This window comes from Mus musculus, chromosome 6, assembly GCF_000001635.26.
Source record: "Mus musculus strain C57BL/6J chromosome 6, GRCm38.p6 C57BL/6J".
Lineage (NCBI taxonomy): Eukaryota > Metazoa > Chordata > Mammalia > Rodentia > Muridae > Mus > Mus musculus.
In genome coordinates, this window is record NC_000072.6 from 21,542,501 (window position 1) to 21,566,046 (window position 23,546).

General features: G+C 37.6%; 1 protein-coding gene and 1 long non-coding RNA gene across 2 annotated transcripts in view; both read left to right on the plus strand.

The window, feature by feature from the left end:
• The window catches only part of Kcnd2 (potassium voltage-gated channel, Shal-related family, member 2), a 514,460-nt gene that overhangs the window by 327,155 nt on the left and 163,759 nt on the right, over positions 1–23,546 (plus strand). The gene's annotated exons all lie outside the window — the stretch shown is intronic.
• The window catches only part of Gm52855, a 60,182-nt gene that overhangs the window by 2,449 nt on the left and 34,187 nt on the right, over positions 1–23,546 (plus strand). Inside the window, exon 1 of the long non-coding RNA XR_003956270.1 lies at positions 1–23,546. This exon is cut by the window's left edge and continues 2,449 nt beyond it; it is cut by the window's right edge and continues 17,187 nt beyond it. This is a non-coding gene — a long non-coding RNA (predicted gene, 52855).

Sequence of the window (23,546 nt, forward strand, 5' to 3'; positions counted from 1 at the left end):
TGAAAGATTGACTAGACTCGGGTTTATAAGAGGAGGCAGAGAAGGTGAAGATTAATTCATTAACAGTGATTTCCATTGTTTCTATGAGTCACTGTACTAGGTTTTATTAAAACTACTCCTCAAACCAACCTTATTATATAATATTATTATCTCATTAGACAAGCAAATGGACACTCAAAAGTGTTAAGTCACAAAGTCACAGGGCTAGAACATAATGTAGGAAGGCAATCTATAGTCTTTTTTTTTCTGAAACATGGTTTCTCTATCTATCCCTGACTGTGCTGGAACTCTGTCTCTGTCTCTGTCTCTGTCTCTGTCTCTGTCTCTGTCTCTGTCCCTCTCTGTCCCTCTCTGTCTCTCTCTGTCTCTGTCTCTCTGTCTCTCTCTGTCTCTCTCTCTCTCTCTCTCTCTCTCTCTCTCTCTCTCTCTCTCTCTCTCTCTCTCTCTCAACTGACTAGACTGGCATCTAACTCAGAGATGCCCCTGCCTCTCCCTCCCAAATCCTGGGATTAAAGGCATGCACAACTACACCCAGCTATAGTCCACTTCTTAAAAGTGTACTAAATGGACTATTTTCAGCCAGTAACAGGAAGATGACACAGATGCTGGTAATTCCTTAAATTATGTTGCTGAGTAAGGTCCCAGGAACATAGTCTGTGTAAGTACACTTTATGGAATTTGCACACTGATAAATTTGCCTAATACTCTCAGAGAATATCATCATAACTAAGTGATATGATAAATGACTGATTTCTAGAATACATCTACTGTTAAGGAGAAGATACATCTGTGAGAAAGGGACAGGGATAACCATGTCATTTGTTTAGACAGAGTCAAGCTCTCCTTGTATGAGGGAGGAAGTGTTTGCTGCCATCATTGGAAGCTATGCACATGTCAGTTCACAAGATCAAAGACTACACTGAATAGCCAAGGGGATGGCCTGCAGTGCACACACTGGCTTTTGAGGAAATAAGGACAGAAAATAAGCCAAGAGAGCTTGTGAAAATGTAAAAGTCAGAAGGGAGTGAGAATAAAACACACGGCCCTTGTGTTGCAAAAATTTAAAAATAAGAATATATTCTGCAATGGAAGATAAAAAGTCATAGGAAAGGGGTCATAAAAAGTAGTTGCTGTGCTAATAAATAAATAAAAAAGTCTTTCAGCAATACAAACTTACCTGACTGCTATGCTGAATAATGAGTTTGAGGAGCTCAGGATTTCTTAATGGAGTTAGATGGCTTCAAATCTCTTGAAGTGAAACAAACTCAAGAGTTTGTGGGGAAAGTGGTGGGCCTGATTGATTGATTGATGGATTGATTGATGGATCAATTGATTGATTGATTGACTGACTGATTGACTTACTTACTTACTTACTTACTTACTTACTTACTTACGTAGGTACTTAGAGACAAATCAGTTTTCTCATGCATTTGGATGACAATTTAATAATAATATAATTAAAATAATCTGTAGTTACTTGAATTATTTACATATAAAACTGTGTAGCAAGCCCTACCATCAATTCTCTAGAAAAGTAGAAGTATTTTTACTAGACATGTATAGCACCAGTCACTGAAGTTGGTTCCAAACATCGGCATTCAACAAACATGGAAAACAGAAATGAATCATTAAAGAACAAGGAAGATTTTACAGAACTATTGCAAAATAGTAAAGGATTTATGTAGAACTAAGGTATCTTTTAAAATTATTTGGGAGCTGTAACAATTAAGAAAAAATGGTATTCATTTGCAATACAACCCCATTTCTTTTTTTTTCTTTTTTCCTTTTATATTAGATATTTTCTTTATTTACATTTCAAATGCTATCCCAAAAGTTCCCTATACCTTCTCCCCGACCTGCTCCCCTACCCACCCACTCCCACTTCTTGGCCCCAGCACTCCCCTGTACTAGGGCATATAAAGTTTGCAAGACCAAGGGGCCTCTCTTCCCAATGATGGCTGACTAGGTCATCTTCTGCTACATATGCAGCTAGAAACATGAGCTCTGGGTGTACTGGTTAGTTCATATTGTTGTTCTACTTATAGGGTTGCAGAACCCTTTAAGCTCCTTGGGTACTTTCTCTAGCTCCTACATTGGGGGCCCTGTGTTCCATTCTATAGATGACTGTGAGCATCTACTTCTGTATTTGCCAGGCACTGGCATAGGCTCATACGAGACAGCTATAACAGGGTCCCTTCAGCAAAATCTTGCTGGCATATGCAATAGTGTCTGGGTTTGGTTACTGATTATGGGATGGATCCCAGGGTGGGGTAGTCTCTGGATGTTTCCATCCTTTCGTCTTAGCTCCAAACTTTGTCTCTGTAACTCCTTTCATGGGTATTTTGTTCCCTTTTCTAAGGAGGAATGAAATATCTACACGTTGGTCTTCCTTCTTCTTGATTTTCTTGTGTTTTACAAATTGTATCTTAAGTATTCTAAGTTTCTGGGCTAATATCCACTTATCAGTGAGTGCATATCAAGTGACTTCTTTTGTGATTGGGTTACCTCACTAAGGATGATATCCTCCAGATACATCCATTTGCCCAAGAATTTCATAAATTCATTGATTTTAATAGCTGAGTAGTACTCCATTGTGTAAATGTACATTTTCTGTATCCATTCCTCTGTTGAGGGACATCTGGGTTCTTTCCTGCTTCTGGCTATTTTAAATAAGTCTGCTATGAACATAGTGAAGCATGTGTTCTTATTACCAGCTGGAATATCTTCTGGGTATATGCTGGATCTTCCGGTAGTACTATGTCCAATTTTCTGAGGAACCACCAGAATGACTTCCAGAGTGGTTGTACAAGCTTACAATCCCACCAGCAATGGAGGAGTGTTCCTCTCTCTCCTCATCCTCGCCAGCATCTGCTGTCACCTGAATTTTTGATCTTAGCCATTCTGACTGGTGTGAGGTGTAATTTCAAGGTTGTTTTGATTTGCATTTCCCTGATGATTAAGGATGTTGAACATTTTTTTCAGGTGCTTCTCAGCCATTCGGTATTCCTCAGGTGAGAATTCTTTGTTTAGCCATTTATATATATATACTAATGTATGTATATTTAGTTAGATTCATGCATTCAGCATTTGCCATAGGAATTAAAACTTTTCTAATGGGTCACATCCACCCAGTTCTCTCCTATCCTGTCCTTTCGGGGTCTAATTTTTTTTTATTTAAAATATATTGGATATTTAAAAATGATTGAACTTTTTTTTCTTTTTCCCCCCAGAACTCCCCCTCCCACTTCCCTACCCACCCACTCCCACTTCTTGGCCCTGGCGTTCCCGTGTACTAAGGCTGATATAGCTGTCTCTTGTGAGGCTATGCCGGGCCTAGCAAACACAGAAGTGGATGCTCACAGTCAGCTAATGGATGGAACACAGGGCCCCCAATGGAGGAGATAGAGAAAGTACCCAAGGAGCTGAAGGGATCTGCAACCCTATAGGTGGAACAACAACATGAACTAATCAATTCTCTCGGAGCTTGTGTCTCTAGCTGCATATGTATCAGAAGATGGCCTACTTGGCCATCATTGGGAAGAGAGGCCCCTTAGTCTTGCAAACTTTATATGTAACCCATTTTTAATGTTTTTTTTTAATTTCTGGAGTCCAGATCTTGAACTCTTTGTATATATTGGATATTAGTCCCCTATCAGATTTAGGATTGGTAAAAATCCTTTCCCAATCTGTTAGTGGCCTTTTTGTCTTAATGACAGTGTCTTTGGCCTTACAGAAGCTTTGCAATTTTATGAGGTCCCATTCATCAATTCTTAATCTTACAGCACAAGCCATTTCTGTTCTGTTTAGGAATTTTTCCCTGTGCCCATATCTTCAAGGCTTTTCCCCAATTTCTCCTCTATTAATTTCAGTGTCTCTGGTTTTATGTGGAGGTCTTTGATCCACGTAGACTTGAGATTTGTACAAGAAGATAAGAATGGATCAATTTGCATTCTTCTACATGATAACTGCCAGTTGTGACAGCACCATTTGTTAAAAATGCTGTCTTTTTTCCACTGGATGATTTTAGCTCCCTTGTCAAAGATCAAGTGACCATAGGTGTGTGGATTCATTTCTGGGTCTTCAATTCTATTCCATTGATCTACCTGTCTATTACTGTACCAGTACCATGCAGTTTTTATCACAATTGCTTTTTAGTACAGCTTAATGTCAGGCATGGTGATTCCACCAGAGCTTCTTTTATTGTTGAGAAGAGTTTTTGCTATCCTAGGTTTTTTATTATTCCAGATGAATTTGCAAATTGCCCTTTCTAACTCAGTGAAGAGTTTGAGTTGGAATTTTGATGGGAATTGCATTGAATCTGTAGATTGCTTTCGGCAGGATAGCCATTTTGACTATATTAATCCTGCTGATCCATGAGCATGGGTGTTCTTTCCATCTTCTGAGATCTTCTTCAATTTCTTTCTTCGGAGACTTGAAGTTTTTATCATACAGATCTTTCACTTCCTTGGTTAGAGTCACACCAAGGTATTTTATATTATTTGTGATTATTGAGAAGGGTGTTGTTTCCCTAATTTCTTTCTCAGCCAGTTTCCAACAAAGAAAGAGAACTTCAGACCAATTTCCCTTATGAATATTGATGCAAAAATACTCAATAAAATCCTAACAAACAGAATCCAAGAACACATCAAAGCACTCATCCATCCTGACCAAGTAGGCTTCCTCCTAGGGATGCAAGGATGGTTTATTATAGAGAAATCCATCAATGCAATCCACTATATAAACAAACTCGAAGACAAAAACCACAGGATCATCTTGTTAGATGCAGAGAAAGCATTTGACAAAATCCAACACCCCTTCATGACAAAAGTCTTGGAAAGATCAGGAATTCAAGGCCCATACCTAAACATAATAAAAGCAATCTACAGCAAACCAGTAGCCAACATCAATCTAAATGGAGAGAAACTCGAAGCAATCCCACTAAAATCAGTGACTAGACAAGGCTACCCACTTTCTCCCTACCTATTCAATATAGTACTTAAAGTCCTAACCAGAGCAATTCGACAATAAAAGGAGATCAAGAGGATACAAATTGGAAAGGAAGAAGTCAAAATATCGCTATTTGCAGATGATGATAGTATATATAAGTGACCCTAAAAATTCCACCAGAGAACTCCTAAGCCTGATAAACAGCTTCAGTGCAGTAGCTGGATATAAAATTAACTCAAACAAATCAATGGCCTTTCTCTACAACCCCATTTCAATTTGAACTGTCATACATTATGAAATCAGGTATTGTTCATTTATCTTAGAGTCTGATCATGCCATTTGTTGTTTTCCATAAGTAAAGATTTTAATGTTACAACTGTTTCTTCTAAAATAGAATCCTGACATATGTGTTAGAGGAACGCACAGTACAATTTTCCTAGTCATCAAAGAAAAATCATATCATTCTCATTTAAAGAAAAAGTCATACTTAAAATTGAAAATGCAGCATAGACACATATATATTAAAGGAAGAACGAAAAGAGGCTCTCTGATGACTGTGTGAACTCAATCAAGGGCCAGGTTTAAAATGCTGAGAAATGTAATCAACTGATTCTTCCCAGGGCTTAGAAGAGTGCATCCGCTAAGTACTAGCCTACTGAGGCAGTATGGGTTTTCCTTCTCATGAGATCCTGCCTTCTGTATGCCCCTTTAAAGGTTGCACCACTGTTCTCTCGGTTGCCGTCCAGATGAGCTATCATTCTGCACTCTTCCTTTCTGCTGCATCCCATCAGTCATAGAGTCCTTCAGTTCCACTCCTCCGCTGTGCTTTACATCTCTCTGTCTTCCAGATTGAAATCATCATCATTTTTAAGCCCATCAACTTGACAGATTCCCCTCTAATCAGCTACCTCACTATCTATTTTCTACCCCTTGGAAGCATTCTACAATGTAAATGTAATCTTTGCAGTATCTTGGTATCAAACAGATTCCAGTTCAAAATCCTCCAAATGGGATTTTAAAAAACCCTCAAAAATATGATCATGCAGATTATTCACCTCCAAAACCATCAATATTCAAACAACAGAAAGAGACCCAGCAGATTGTTTTTATATACTATACATATATATGTAACAACTGTAAAGCAAAGAGGCTATCACCTTGAGAATGAGAATTCATGGTTGAAAGAAAGTATATTAGAGGTACTGGAAGGAGAAAAGCAATGGGGGAAAGTGATGTAATTCTATTTCAGTCCAATATATGCATGTGTGTGTGTGTGTGTGTGTGTGTGTGTGTGTGTGTGTGTGTGTGTGCAAATGTACTTGAGTGCACACACAAATATATTAAAAATTTTGCTATTGAGGCGATAGCCTGCAAGGTTGAATAATATTGTTACTTAAAGCCTAGGGTTATTAAAAATCTCAGTGCTGGGTGTAGAGTAATTCCTTTTAAGCTGTGGGTCTGAAAAGTCCCTAATGTCAACCACAAACAAGGCAGGCTCTTGCCACTCCTCCTGGCAATTCACCAAAACTAGTTGATAAGACCATGTTGAAGATGCCACACATCTCAGCTGCAAGAAAGAATGAAGTCAAGCAGGAACTGAGTTGGATGCTGCTCCCTGCAGGGTTTAGAGATCTGGGAGGTGCTAAGAAGCTGAGGAGAAGCTGAGGGAGAATAGTCATCAGTAGTCCAAACACCTGAGAACCCAGTGAACTTGCCAGCCTCTTGACCTGCATACTCTGACCCCTCTCTCATTTCCCAGCACTCAAGCTTCTTCCTTCAGGAATTTTTCCTCAGCGGTCTCAGACTAAATTAGGTCCCTGTCCTGTACATTGTCATTTCAATCTATGTTTATCTTACCATAAAATTTATGGTGCAAATAAGGTTGAAATGGCCTCTGCATGTGTATATTGTTGTTCCTTTCTTTTCTTCTTTCTTTTTTTTCTTTTCTTCTCTTTTCAGCATACTCAAAGACAAACAAACAAACAAAACCTCTAATTTTATCTGTTTATTAGAACAATTGTAAATGAATGAATGATATTTTTAAAATTCTGTTTTCTCGAGCGGGGCGTGGTAGCGCATGCCTTTAATCCCAGCACCCAGGAGGCAGAGACAGGCAGATTTCTGAGTTCAAGGCCAGCCTGGTCTACAAAAGTGAGTTCCAGGACAGCCAGGGCTGTACAGAGAAACCCTGTCTCGAAAAAACAAAATAAATAAATAAACAAGTAAATAAATAAAAATAATTAAAAATCTGCTTTCTCTATTCAATATATTAGTAAATTTGGTCAAATATCCTTTTGTCTGTATTCTTCTGTTTTTACCCTAAATAAAAATTACAGGATTACTGTAAAGACCAAAATAAAAGAAATAATAAAGCTATTGATAATGAGAAGGGAAATCTATAAAGCAGGCTAACTGCAGTATTTTGCTGTTAGTAAGTGATCTAATAGCTGCAGTCTCTTTTACATTCAGATTGGCCAACATTATGGTGTTCTTGTACACAACTCCATAGGGTTTGTGGACCCCATTTACATGTGACAGGGAGTGTGTGTCAAAATATGTCTTGGAGGAGGTCACAATTATAACCTAAGAGTTACTAAATATATTTCCTGCATATATCACAGATGCTTGATTATAAATGTAATCTTTTGAGGATATAAATATATAATCTAATGCAAAAACATATTAATAGAATTGAATCAGACTTAACCCCAATCACTTGAGAATCCATTTAACTCCTTGGGAATTGGCCCATAGTTTTACCTTAGGGATTTTCCTCTAGAACAGTGAACAGATGTATGTTATACATGTCAAGTATGGGAAGTATAAAGATTGCCCTACTTTGGGTGTCTCTGAGCTTCTGATTCTAGAGTTCATAACAAATGTCACAATTCATGTTCTCGACCTTAGAAGTTTTGATTCAATCATATATTCAAGCACATGTATTTATGTCTTAGTAAGAGACCCTAAACACTGCTATACAAATTTCTATCACCTCACCATTTATAACCCTCACTTCAAAATGTGCTTGCCTTTCTTTATTCCTCATTTTCTAACAGGAATATGTATGCGTTGAATCATATGGCATTTATTGTGAATATTCTTATTTATCTATAGTAACAGTTATGGTTGCAATGGCTAGAATATTTTTTTATTTTCAGAAATTGTATTCACTTATACTCATTTTTGGTTGCAGTTACAGAAATGACATTTTCTTACAACTCTAAAGCTCAGAAAATGTAATTATGGTTTTAAAAAGATAATTCTGGTTTCATGAGAATATGTCTGTTTAGTAGAATTATATTAGAAAATAGAGGTGAAAGACTTATCACCAATATGAAGAGCTATGGTCTGTGACTGTTTCTGTGACTTTGATCAAAGCCCCCTACAGTGGTGGAACAGATTCATATCTGTCCAGGAAGATTGGGGCATCCATCGTTAGTCATATCATTATATTATATACTGTGTGTATTAATTATAGTATGTCTGTGACAGAAGAAAGTAAATGAAACTTCTATTAAATATAGTTATTCTAGGTTGGCCAGCCTTCTCAGGCTACATCTCCCATAAAAAGAGTGATCACAAGGGCCTTTTAGATATCATTCTAATATAAATATTGGTCCATCATTTATTTGATTTAACAGGTTTTGTGTGATGCATCAAGTGAGGCTTTAATACTTTCTCTGAGTTGTTTGAGGAATTATTTGTAAAATTTGTCTCCATGGGTATAAAAATTGCTTATCATTCTCTGGACCCCCCCCCAAAAAAAAAAATCACGATTCTTAAAACACAAAGTGCATTGAGTCAAGGAACATGAACCATCAGAAGTCTTTTGACAAAGTTTCTTCTGTGAGTTATAAAAATATAATTGCTCACAATTGCAAAATAACCCCACCCCCAAATGATGAAACTCTATTGCTATTCTAGAGTTAGGAAATCCAAGTATGAAATTTTGACAGGTGATTTATTTTTTTCAGATCATCCAGCAAGGTAAAAATGACTAGTCAGTTTCTCTGTCCTGCTACCAAAGGGTTACAGAATTATTCTCTAATCCCTGGTCCTACAAGTTATCCTAGTAACCAAACAGAATCTGAACGTCGTGTTGAGCATCCGTGGACCTCCTGGACACCTGTCTTCAGGGATAAGTGATGAAGTCACCAGCATAAAGCAGGCTCAGGAAATTCTAGTACTGAAAGGAGTGCTGCCACCGGGGCTTGTGATTTCTTTCTATTACTGACATGGAGGTGTCATCAGAGCTGCCTTAGCATGAGTCATCCTCCTCCCTGAAATAGCAGAGTGGTACACAGAGCCAGGCAAGTGAAGAAGGAGTCGGCGGAGAAAGCATCGTGTTCCTCGTCATTCTCAATTACTAAAGACAGTGATCTAAATATCAAAAAAAAAAATCTTTAAAAACACGTGTTGTTTCTCTACTGATACATTTTATTATTGTCCTTGTAAGAATCTTTATGGCTCGGGTATGTTAAATAAATCACCATGACAGAAAATACATCCTCTCTGTATTGATGATGGATCTTGTAAAGAAGCCCATAAATACTAAAATCGACCATGGCCAAAGCAGCTATATGAAATGGTATAGTGTGTGTGTGTGTGTGTGTGTGTGTGTGTGAGAGAGAGAGAGAGAGAGAGAGAGAGAGAGAGACTTGTGCACATCCTAAGAAATACTATCAGCCAGCTTTAAGTAATGTATTATAACTAGTAATGTGTATATGCTACACAAATAGTTGTCTGACTGTACTCTTTTGGAGAATCAAGAGAAAAACGTTTGCCCATATTTATTATATGCACAATCATTTTAGCTTAAGAATATATTACACAAAAGGGATCTAAAGGGAATCATGGTTGGAAGGCTGGGGATGTGTGAGAAAGAAAATTTTGGAGTCCACAGATCACTTCAGTTGCATGAAGTTCCTTGTATCTAACATACAGAAAATCTAGATTTGGATTCTTAAAACTTTGACTATGCTTTTTAAAAATTCATTCATTGTTGTATTTGTTTCGATTCCCAAATGCTGCCCCATTCTTAATCTCCCATCCTAGAGTTCTTCCCCCATTGCCCCTCTTTGCCTCTGAGAGGATGCAGCCCTCTCCCCCATCTCCTTCCATGGGGCTTCAGGTTTCTACAGGATTAGGTGCATCCTCTTCCACTGAGGTCAGACATGGCACCCAGTCCTCTGGTCCATATGTACCCAGGGTTCCAGGTTAGTTGACACTCTTGGTCTTCCTGTGGGGTTGCCATCCCACTAGTAAATAACATCATGCATGAGATAACTCAGACTCAAAAGGGCATGCATGACAAGATCCTAACATAGCTGCCCTCTGAGAGGCTCTACCAGCTGCTGACTGAGACAGATGTAGATACTTACAGCCAACCATTGAAGTGAGGTCCAAGAACCCTATGGAAAAGAAAGGGAAAGGACTGAAGGAGATAACTATGTTTTTATTATTCCAGTTCTGACTTGATTGAATCCATGGATGCACAGAGCCTACTGTGTATATAAAATTATACTTATATACATAATATATGATATAGAATACAACACATAGAGTCTGTATAATGGTTTTCCTTCTAATTCCCACATACTTTGGGATGGAAAGAGAGGCCCATTGGTCGTGCAAACTTTGTATACCTCAGTACAGAGGAATGACAGGGCCAAGAAGTGGGAGTGGGTGGGTGGGGGAGTGGGAGGGGGAGCGTGTGGGAGACTTTTGGGATAGCATTGGAAATGTAAATGAAATAAATACCCAATAAAAATGTAGCTTTGTTGTAATTTTAAAGTTGCTCTTTTTTTCTTTGCACATTATTTTATATATCTATAAATTAATTCATTTATTTACTTCACATACTAATCTCAGTTCCCTTCCCTCATCCCCTCCTAGTCTAACACTTACAAATCTCTTCCCCTATTACACCCTCCCCTGTCCTAAGACAAGAGGAAATCCCTCTTGGGTGTCACACAATCCTGGGACATCAAGTTGGAACAGTACTAAGTGCATCTTCTTCTACTGAGGCCTAACCAGGCTGTCCAGCTAGGAGGAGGGGATCCAATGGCAGGCAACAGAGTCAGAGACAGTCCCCACATGAAGATCAAGATGCATATCTGCTACAACTGTGTAGGGGACCAGGTCCATCCCATCCCTGCATATTTTAATAATCAGCTTTTAAAATAAGTGCTAAGCATATCTCTATTCATGCTTCCACCACTGGCAATAAGCTAAGATGCTAGTTCTTTGTAGAGACTCTGATTGTATTTTACCAAGGAATGCACTAGAAAACACCACATATGGTTTTTGACTTTGAATCTGTTTATATAGTGGATTATGTTGATGGATTTCCGTATATTAAACCATTCCTACATCCCTGGAATGAAACCTAGTTGGTCAGGATGGATGATTGTTTTGATGTGTTCTTGGATTCGGTTAGTGAGAATTTTATTGAGTATTTTTGCATCGATATTCATAAGGGAAATTGGTCTGAAGTTCTCTATCTTTCTTGGGTCTTTCTGTGGTTTAGGTATCAGAGTAATTGTGGATTCATAGAATGAATTGGGTAGAGTACCTTCTGCTTCTATTTTGTGGAATAGTTTGTGAAGAACTGGAATTAATACCTAATTTTAAAAATAAATTAATTAAAAAAAAGAAAACACCACATATCCTGCTTGTATTTGAACCTGTCTTGCAGTGGTTTTTTTTTTTTTAATAGGAAATTATTTTTCATCAGAATGTCTGTTATTGGACTTATTCCCCCTGGGGGAAAAACAGTCTTGCAAAAAGAATTTCATACCCCCAATCCTGTTGTGTGTATCTGTATTCAATGATCTTTGGAGACCCATTTTATTGTCTATCAACTGGGAAGATTGCTTCATTTTGCGTGTGAATATGAATATTCTTCTTTATAAATATCTATACTAGATATTATGATACTCACAGTCTGTGGACAGTCATTTGTAATTGTTTACACTTAACATGATTTCCTTGTAATCCAGAGTGACATTCAGTTTATAATTTTGCAATCTGCCTCTGCTTGATACAAACAATTGCCTCAGATTTAGCTACTGCTTTTAACTCAGAAGTATCCTGAGATCTTTAAAGAATATGAGTTTGTGACCATTTGGACCTTAGGAGATTTTTTTTTCTTTTGGGTGGTCTTACTTAGTTTGAGCTGCAAATTCTACTTCTGAAAGTGTCGTGGTAGAGCACTGATTTCATCTGAAAACCAAGGAGAAACAAAATCCTCACAACGACATGTAATTACTTACAATTATATAATGCCATCTATATAATGTGATAATTATACAGTATAACGATTTCAACATGATGTATATATCTGCCTGCAGATTTAATTGCTGATTTTAAGCTTTGCATGTCAGCCTCATGGATACTACCAGTCCCATGATAAACACAAGTCTCAGGAAATTGAGTTATCTAGATAAGGACAAAGTCTAAAGCATCCAATGAGTTAAGCACATAGTCCTTTCATCTTTCCCTAGTAGATTTTTTTTTTTGCATCACTGAGGCATGTACTGTCCTTAAATTTAACCAGTGAATGCACAAAGGATTAATTTAGCATATTCCTATGTGTGTTCTTGGTAATATACCCACAAGAAAAATGGTTGACACAAACTAGCTTAGAATATAAAGCATTGCAAAAAATATCCTAGAACATTTACATAAGTTTTTTTCTCACTATGAGAACTAAGTTTAATGACTTTGAGCCAGGCAGCAAATAAACTCTATTCTAACCCCAAAGATTCATACTGTAGTAAATTTAATGTTTTTACATTAAGATTGCTATATATTAAAGCTCTAGGCCTAAAACTTGAGTGTTTTCTAATGAATTAAAAATCACTGGGCCCTGCTATTGAATTTCTGATGATACTGGCCATATTTCTATTTAATTTTTTGCAAAATTTGAATTTCCATTATTTGCATAAGTATTAATCAACGTGATTCTAGTGAGTGTGAAGGGCTGAGAAGTAAGGAATAGCATTTTCCCTACAGACACGTTTGTGTCTTACTTCAGGGGAAAGATTTTTATTCTAATCAAACCCCAGGGCTTCCAAAAGCATTGTGGCAGTGCATGTGGCTAGTGTTCTAATCAGAGAAGTTTCACCTTGAAGGCCAATTAAGAATCAGCATCAGAACACCTAAAGCACAAATTCAGGGTAGATTAGCTCCTGGATTCTGGTTCAGGCGGCCTGATCTCTAACACTCCTTGATTTATTACCATTAGCAAGCTACTAGGGCCCGTTATCAATAAAGTGCAGGTTGAACCTGGCAGGGTTCTTATGAGGATGCAGCTACCTAACTTAGGAAATATTAACAAAGTGTTTGTCATGGTGAAGGTCCTGACAGTCATTGTTCACTGTTTGATATTTTTAGGGAAAGGGTACGTCTCTTTGTTGCTAGCCCTGATAATTCCTAGGTTGACTCACTGACTCGGTCTTTCACATCCAGTCATAGTTCAGAGTCAGTAGCAGCACAAGAACAGGGTAAACAAACATTAGAATAGGTGTTAGATGTTTACTATTAAGTATAGCCTTGATTCCACACTAAACTTGGAAGAAGTTTGCAACATTTATCTGTCTTTAAATGTATCCATGCTATGATTCTTCCTTCTATACAAGATAGGCCTTTTGTGAAGTCATTGTATTTTCTTACTCTCATCTATCTTAACAGAGTATCATTGAAGTCCTGGCAAATGGCTACATGCTCTGCTTCCAGACATCCTTTGTTGATGTCACAGGAAACAGAGTATCCTCTTATGCTGTATTCCTACTGTATGATTGTTCAGAGCTAATTGTTACCTCTGAAAGCATTCATCTAGTCATTTCCTGGTTAAATTTCCTTATTTAGAAATAAAGCAATATCCTGAAATGATTGTCTCCCTAGAGGAATCTTGTAGAGACCAGAGTCAAAATTAAGAACACTACTTTTAGTAATGTAGGGCATCTTTCCTGTTTATAGCTCAGTCAGCTACTTTCATGTTCATATACAAACACATGGACACATGACCATATATAACCAAAAAGATATAGTGGTCCTTTGTATATATAATTTCACCTTCTGTGGTTTCAGTTCCTCCTCTGCTTCAACCATATTAAGTGGAAAATTCCAGAAATAAACAATTCATAGGTTTTAAACTGCATATCATTCTAAGTACAGTAATGAGATATTGCCCTGGTGATAAATCATTCTTTTATCTAACAGTGCTTGTATCCTAGCATCTTTTTTTATTAGATATTTTCTTTATTTACATTTCAAATGCTATCCCGAAAGTTCCTTATACCTTCCACCCGCCCTGCTCCCCCACCCACCCACTCCCACTTCTTGGCCCTGGCGTTCCCCTGTACTGGGGCATATAAAGTTTGCAAGACCTAGGGGCCTCTCTTCCCAATGATGGCCGACTAGGCCATCTTCTGATACATTTGCAGCTAGAGACACCTAGCATCTTACATAGAAGCTTTACATTAAGGTACAATGCCTAAGTCACTGACTTCCCTTTACCTCATCACATAGACATCTGATCACCACACGTCACTGTAGAATTGCAGTATCTATTTTGAAAGAGGAAAGGCAATTCCCTTAACTTGTACTGAAGCAAATTGTTATGGTTCTTTGGTTCAATTATTAGTTACTTTATCATCTTAAAGTGCCTGATTGAAAATGATACTTTAAGCCGGGCATGGTGGCACACTCCTTTAATCCCAGCACTTGGGAGGCAGAGGCAGGCAGATTTCTGAGTTTGAGGCCAGTAGTGTCTACAAAGTGAGTTCCAGGATAGCCAGGGCTATACAGAGAAACCCTGTCTCAAAAAACAAAACAAAACAAAGAAAATAATACTTTATAGTATCACGTATGAATAGGTAAACACAGAGACAGAGACAGAGGCAGAGGAGACAGAGAAAGAACATGTGAGATTCAGGTTTTTTCATCATGTAAGTTTCCCACTCGGGATCTTGTATCTCCCACCAATAAGGGTGGGTAGAAGCTCCTTTATAATCAACTGGCTATGAAACAAAAATTAATTTATTGCAGTAAACATAAAGTATTGTTATAAGTGGAAGTTATTAAATGATTTTTAAGTATGTAACTACCAGATATGCCTTTAAAATTCTGGGTTGGAGTGGGAAAATTAATTTTCAGCAAAAATTAGTTTGGAGCTTAACTGCTCTTTGCAACAAAATGCAATATACTATTTCTGTGGGATGATTTTTAAAGGTGTGTTTATAAATTGAGATTCTGAGATAGAGGACAGCTGAGATTGATTTGTAATTGGACAGATGCATGTACAGGGCCACAAGAGTGACAGGTTGATTGAGCTGTCGTGGAGACAGGGGACCTTTCAAATGGGAATTGATTTTTATTTGAGAAATGCTAATGCTGCTTTAAAAACATAACTGAAATAATTCGAACACTGTCTCTCTTAGGTAGCATATTAACTATATTAAAGAGAAGCTTTCATTTCCCTCTTTGTATAAATCTTCCTTTTTATTAATGGTTTCCCTGCTTCGTCACGTTTGAAATTTTCTATTATGATTTGTTTTGGTGTGTGTGTGTGTGTGTGTGTGTGTGTGTGTGTGTGTGTGTGTGTGTGTGTGTTTCTCTATGTGGATGCATATTCTGTTGTGTGTGTATTGGGCCTATTTGTGTTTTTCTGTGCATTTGTGTTTCTGTATGTGTGTACATATGCATTGTGTCTCAGTGTGTGTCACTGTACGTGGCTGTGTGAGATATCTGTGTGCCACTGTTTGTATGTGTACTGTGTCTGTGTGTGTTTTGTCTCTGTGTGTAGCTCTTTGTTTTGTGGTTGCCACTGTATGCATATGGAGGTAAGAAGAAAACTTTCTGACATTGATTCTCTCTATGTTGTTTGCATTCTGAAGATCAAACTGAGGTCATCAGCCAAGTGTAGGAAATATGTTAACCTCTGAAATATTCCACCAGCCTTTTAAAATATTGTATGTATGATTTCTAATTGTTAAAACATCAGTTTGAATATGTACATAATATAAAGAAATGAGAGCTTTGGCAGTTTCTCATTCTGTAACTTCTTTGATTTCACACAATCATTGGGCTGTGCTCATATGTTTGTTTTTTTTTTTCTCTCTCAACTGAAATGAAAGTGTACTGTCTCATGAAAGCTTTTCACACATCCAGTCATAAATATCACATCACCTTTCCCAATAAAATTACTTCCTTACAAATACCTGGCCATGTATTAATCTCTAGACTATTATATCTATTAGAGCATTCACTGCATTAGTCACTTCATCTTCAGGCTTTGTGCATTCCTCTTACCAGTCAGCATTTCTCTCACCAATATTAACAATTGTATTCTGAGTACTACATGTGCGCTCTTCTGCCTTTGGCTAAGTAGCCAACATGGCATGGGTCATTGTTATTTCTTAAGTCCAGTATTAATGGTAATAATGCCCCTGTAGTGTACAACAACCGTGCAGAGCCTGTTTCAACTCTCAGTTCTCTACCTTCCAGCACTCCTTATTACTCTAACCACTTCCTCATCCCCCAACATCTGCGACTACTCTCGCCATTAGCTTCATGTGTAAGTCCTTCTGCATTTTAATTTGTATCCTGATTAGTATCGTGTGTCAAGGGCACACAATGTAACGTTTTTCAACATCTTTTCTCATCTCAGTGGATCTATATTTACCTATAGCTGTGTGGCTAATAAAGCTCCCATTGTCAGAAATTGAAAGTGACTGAAGAGAAAATAAAGCTGATTAAATATTATTATTCCTATTATGTGAATTTCAAGTAATACCAGAAAAAGATTATTCTGATCCAAACCTTAGCTCACTGTTGATTTAGTTCCTTGAGTCCGATGCCTTGTACATGCTAGAAATTTAGTGAGGTTTTGAATGAATGGAGCAAGAGAGGAGATATCAGAGTGAGGCTGCTTTGAGTTTAAGAATCTGTCAGCACAGAGATGAGGCTGTGGTAGTTGGCAAGCATCTTTCAATCACTCCATCCTAGGTGAGCATGGGCAAGAAAACGAGTTAACCGTTAACATATTCCTTGGGGTGTCTTTTCACTGGAAACATCTGTCTCCTCTTTTAAAGCTGCATAATTCTTTCTCAATGAAGCATCATCTACAACATGCATTACCTAAACATCTGGCAAAGTAAAGTCAATTACACGATTGAAAATAAGCCAAGTTATCCAATGATATAATCCACGAGTTTAGTTTTTCTTTAGGTCAGATATTTATTTGTATCACCAAAATAATGATGTGGATTTTCTTGTTCTGTCTTCCAAGTAGAATATGTTTTTTATTTCTCAGTAATTTTATTATAATCTTTACTCATAAAATCTACTAGGATGATGTACTATGAAGAGGGGTGAAAAGAGGAACAGTAGACATCAATATTCTTAGCTTTCTAGCTGGTGCTTTCTCAGCTCTATCACCTGGGTTAATTTATGACTGATGTTATTGGCTTCTTTTACTGTTATCTGGCTAAATTAAAAGCAAAATGGTTTCCTTATTCTTACAATATAGACTTATTAAGCACACGTCCATGATGGCCATGTAGCTTAAATTTTCCCATGAAAACAGCAACTACATTTTGTTAAATCAAATTAAAACATAGTGGATTGCCTAAATGATGGACCAAATGTTGAACAAATACTCTCCTATGACAATGTAAAAGCAGTAAAGGTGGGTGAACACCTTAGAATGTTAGATTGGAGAGTGGATTTCAAAGGCAATTATTCTATATTTTCACTATTTAGAAAAGGACTCCAGTGGTTTATGGTCCCCACACCATGCCATATGCATATGTATGTGATTGATTACTTATACTTATGCCTGTGCATAGTTTTAGCAACTAATTGCCCTAGTGAATGAGCCCTAATATCATGATTAGTTACAGTTTAACAATTTGGGAATGTATGAAGATGCTTTCCACTAATGGTCTTTTGAAATGAGAATGAAGGATGGCTAAGCTATTAATTACAAGCACAGATACAGCACACACACACATGCAAGCACTCATGTGTGCATGTGCACGTGCACACATACACATGCGCGCACACACACACACACACACACACACACACACACACACACACACCAGCTTTTCCTTTTTAAAATGCCACTATCCTTGCAACTTATAAAATGTTAACATGAAATACTTCTAAATTTCAATTCGATATGGTTTATTAGGTATACTTTTAGAACCCTAATGAATATTACAGAAGAATCAAATAAAGTATTGGATCTTGTTATCGTGGGGTTTTTCCTCAATTATACTTCTTTAAAAATCATTCCTTTAAAACTTTAGAAAGAAGCAGACGTCGAGTGTTATCATTTCCCCTGGCACTTAAATTTACATAAGCACACAATCACTACAAGTCAGCCATGTCTTAATGCTCTCAGTTTTTCCATTTCTTCTTCCCTGTGTTTTGTGCTGCACATTAGCATTCAGATAGTGCCTCCAACTGTAAAATGCACACTGGAAACTAGCACATGAGTATTGTTCTCAAGGTTTGACTAAAGTGTTGAAACTTTCTCCTGGAAGTAGAAAAAGAAACAAATTCCCCAGCTTATTCCTTGGGAAGCTTCCATACCACTAAGGAAGGAAAGAAAGCCTCTTCCCAAAACTGTTGCTCTTTTCTTTTTTAAAGACTTTTTAAAATTTACAATCCAGCTGTTGCCCCCTCCCAGCCCCTGCTCCCACAGTTCCTCATCCCCTCCTCTGTTACTTTTAATTCTCCACCTGAAGTTCATTGAAACTTCCCTATGCAGCTAACATGAGCTTCTTCTACTAGTCTGGAGTCCCTAAAAACACCTATAATGGCGAAATGAAATTCAAGGGCATTGAAAAATATGATTTCACTAGGTGCTAATTCACGTTAAGTCTTTTTAGTATTCAGGCATGAGAACCTAAGATCAATTTCCAGAACCATGCAAACAAGTCAACAGCAATGCTACAATGACAATCTCAGTTCTGGGAAAGCAGAGCCAGCCAACCTACTAGACGAGCCAGTGAGAGGACTAAACCCTCAAAAATAAAGGTAAATAGCATCTGAGGAAGGAACATTGAAGGTTGACCTCAGGCCTCGCATTGATGTCCACACACATAAATGCATGCACACCCACACATTCACACACACACACACACACACACACACACACACACACATGAAGAGTGGGAGAAGGGGAGTATAGGCAAGTTCTGTTTAGTCCTTTGAAAGCAACAAATTCAAGAGTTTGGTAAATGTAAGAGATATACAATATGAATATTTTTGTCACAGAAATAAGAAACATTTTTCTACCAGATCCAAATTTAATACATAGTCTAGCAAGATATCAGACACTGAGCAAAACTCCAATTTTTTTTTTCAACCCACTTTGATGAATTACGGTTGAGAAGTTATTCTGAGATGAAATCCAGAAAAGAAAAGTTAAGAAACTATGACAAAGCCTACCTCCACTTTTCTGTCTATCATTCTTGTCTTTAAATAACTTCAATTTGGGTATTAAGAACATTTATGCATCATTTTAACACTTAAATTCCTGGACTTTCATCTTGAGTGTTTAAGCTCCTCGGTGTTTCTTGTTCTTTTCCTAGATTGGTTTCTGAACCATAGAATTTGTTGTTTTTTGGGTTTTTTGTTTGTTTGTTTGTTTTGTTTGTTTTGTTTTTTGGGTTTTTTGTTTTTGTTTTTGTTTTTGTTTTTTTCAAGTCAGGGTTTTTCTGCATAGCCCTGGCTGTCCTGGAACTCACTCTGTAGACCAGGCTGGCCTCGAACTCAGAAATCTGCCTGCCTTTGCCTTCCAAGTGCTGGGATTAAAGGCTTGCGCCACTACCCCCCGACTCTGAACCATGAACCATAGAATTTGTTTCCTAATGCAATCATGCTGATATTGTTGACAGTTGCATACAGTGCCATTAAACATGTTTAGTTTTCAGAGCTGATGGACTCCCTTTTAATGAATTCTGAAATGAGTTGATCTGGGTTACATACTAACCAAGGTGGTTTGAACTCAATCACTGTCAAGTGTCTTTAACGATGCAGTGAACAGAAATTCTTGTCAGCAGCGCTGCTTCACATATCATACTTGAAAGACAATTTGAAATAGCAATGACAGTCCTTAAAAAAAGAAATGAGTAGAAGCAAAGATGACAGTCTGTGCTGCTGTGGACACCAATGTCACCGTAGACGCCAATGCCACCATCCGTGCTGGACTCCAGCATCACGGACACCTCAGGGATGAGGTCTGGTGAGACCATTTGTGAATCTGGAGGAAACCTTAGCGTGTATTAAGAGGCCACTGCAGCAAAGAATGAAGTGTCAAACAACGAATCTATTTAATCGATGTTTCTAGAAGGGTGGTTTTTAAACTTAGCTGACTTGGCTGTGCTTTTGAATCGCTTGAAAGCCGCCTTTTAAAAATGCCTGAATCATCACCCCTAGATTTCCTGGAGGCTTTTATTCGTTTAGGTCTTGGCATGGAAACTCAGCTCCTCGATAGGTTAGAGTGCAAGTCCGAAACTCTCTTTTCCAGAATTCTCACCCTTGTCCCTTGATTTAAAACAACCTTTAAGAAAACAAATAACTTTGTTTTAACCCATGGGAGTCAATGTAAAATATCTAAATAAAAAAATTAAAACTAAAAACAGGAGCCTACTTTCTTTGGATTCTCTAAAATGTACTTAATTAGCCATAACTCTGATGCTACGAGACCAATCCTTTGCCCTAAAGCAAACAAGTAGCTACACTTACAGAATTTCCTTCCAAAATAAGTTTGACTCAACAAAATCTATATACCTACTTGCATGTTGCTCAGAAACCCCTTGTTTACATAGCTTGTTTGTGTCTTCAGAGAGAATGTACTATGTTAGCATAGATCTCTGGCTGTGCTTGGCCAGACCAGAAGTTAGTTGCTGAGCCTCGCATTACTACACTGACAGGAATACTCCAAACCCTCATGCCCCTGGGGGTGCGGGAGTCTCTACATTCCTACACCTCCCTGTTCTCAAAGAAAAAATAGATCTGTTTGAGAAAGCCATGCCTAAAGTTCTAAAAATTCTCAGATTACACATATTATTTTATCCATATGTTGGACATAATATTTATGTTGATATATGCATGCATAGATTACACTGTTCTGATAAAAAACAAAGAGCATGTTGCACACTCTTGCAAACTGCTTCTTTCTCAGCCTTACCTAATAGCTCATTTTGAAAGTGTTAGGCCCACTGTGAAAAAGTAGGACAATTGATTATGCCTGTAATCATGCCATCGTAACACTGTCCTTTGGTCAGGCTCTTCTGTTAAGTTTCTCACAATTACCTAGAGTTTATACACAGTGATACACACAGAAGTATATGTTAAAATAGTTTTTGTTGTTGTAACAAATTTTGATACAATAAAGTGGCCATCCTATGCTACATATGCGGCTGGAACCATGGGTCGCTCCATATGTACTCTTTGGTTGGTGGTTTAGTCCCTGGGTGCTCTGAGTGGTCTGGTTGGTTGATATTGCTGTTCTTCCCGAGGATGGCCTTATCTTACATCAGTGGGAGGGGAGGCCCTTGGTCTTGTGAAGGCTCAATGCCTCAGAGTAGAGGCGGTGATGTGGAAGTGGGTAGGTGGGAGGGGGAGCACCCTCGTAGAAACAGGGGGAGGGAGGACAGGATAGGGCATTTGCTGAGGGGAAACCAGGAAAGGAGCTAACAGTTGAAATGTAAATAAATAAAATATCCAATAAAAAATTTAAAAATCCAAATATATATTGAAAATGTAGATCAGGAAAAAAAAAGTAAAAAGAAAGATTGAATCACCAAGTCTGATGAGCCTACCACTTGAATTAAGTATTTCCAAAATAATTAGATGAGGTTTCTCTCAATTTAATTGACTTTTGATGATTTTAAAATAAAAATATCATCATACCTTACAGGTTTCTTAAATTGTGTTCCTGTAGTTAAATAGTTAGGATCCTTCCTTTATTTTTCATTTCACAAGTAAAGTAAGCAGCAACATTATGGACATCTTTGATCACCTCTAAATATTTCTCAGATTCAATAGAATTTGAAGCTTGAAAAATTATCATCTTTATTTGTACTTCAACACCAATTTTTAATACATGAGGCAATACCCACAGTATCACCAAAATTGAGTATTTATTTAATTGTATAAGTGGTTAATGGATTTTATTCTGAACCTGTTTGCTTTTGTTCATTCTCCCATGAATCTTCATTGTTCTTTCCCACCTAAACAGTAGATGGGGAGAGAATTCATAGGCAGTAGTCTAGAAAAGGCTGATTTGGTTATTATACCACTTAAAAAAAATACATCCTTTTGGAGATATATAAAAATTAATAATGTTTTTTTAAAGAACAATGGCAGCTTTTAAATCACCAATTCTAAGTTGTTTTGTTTTTAAGTGCGTGATGGATCTGAGAAGATGAAAAAGGAAGAATGGTACAGTGAGAAGGTCATTTTTATTTTTCCTTCTGGGTTTCTGAGATTTTTATTCATAAGTTATTATGACTAGACCAGTGGTGAAATATGTCTTTCCTGGAACATTCATCATTTCACAGTTCTCTTCTGTGACTTCCTGATGCCTACCAGGATAACGGGGGACATCTGTCCAGCATCATCTCTATATTAAGAGAAACTGGACTAACTATTCCTTCCTGGATAAAGCACACATTTTAGGAAAATAAATGTGTCTTTGTTAATGAACAGTACAACCTAAAATTCGACTGCTTTTACCTAGCCGTATAAGATAGGCACATGTCACCTGTCATCTCGTGCCTGGGGTCCCCTCATGAGCCTATTTCTAACTAATTACTTTTCATTAGTTATGTTAATATAAATGGCACCATTTTTCTTCTGTGCTAAATAAGATACAACAACAACACTGAGAACGTTAGTGCACATTGACAGACTCTCAGGAGGACCTACACTTGGGACAGGCTGCTCTATCAGCCAGTGGCTTTGTGGATATAAAGATGCTGCTGCTGTTTAAATTTCTGACAACCATGAGCTTCCGATGCCCCAGAGCAATATTGGTTATACCCGTGAATGACGTCTCGGGAAGATGTGACAACGGATCTTTAATCAATTAAAAATCACTTTGGGATTACTTTCCAAGAGAACATCACACATGTCAAGCCAATCCTAATGGGAGTTTCAAAGTGGATTGGGGGGAGGCAGTGGAGCACTCTGTGTTGGAGGAAATAGTGAGCAGTCTCCTCCGTTCCCCTCCACTCTACTTCCTTCTCTGCTTCTTCATGCTAACAATCTACAATTCTGCCCTGAGAACCTGTGAGGAAGTCAGGTGCAAGTCATAAGAGCCCCTGATTCAGAATGAGGGTGCTCCATTAGCTGAGTGATAATTATTCTGAAGTCTCATGTTGCTTGCAAACACTTGCTCTATGCCAAACATCTAAAGTCCTCTTTTTATCCTCGACCACATTTATAATTCACCTTTTCTTCTCATGTATATTGTATTCATAAGAAAAAAAATAGGGTTCATGTTCTATATTACATGAAGCCATTTCAGAATCTGATCCATTACTTTAATAAAGCGTGCTCTCTGCTTGGTAATA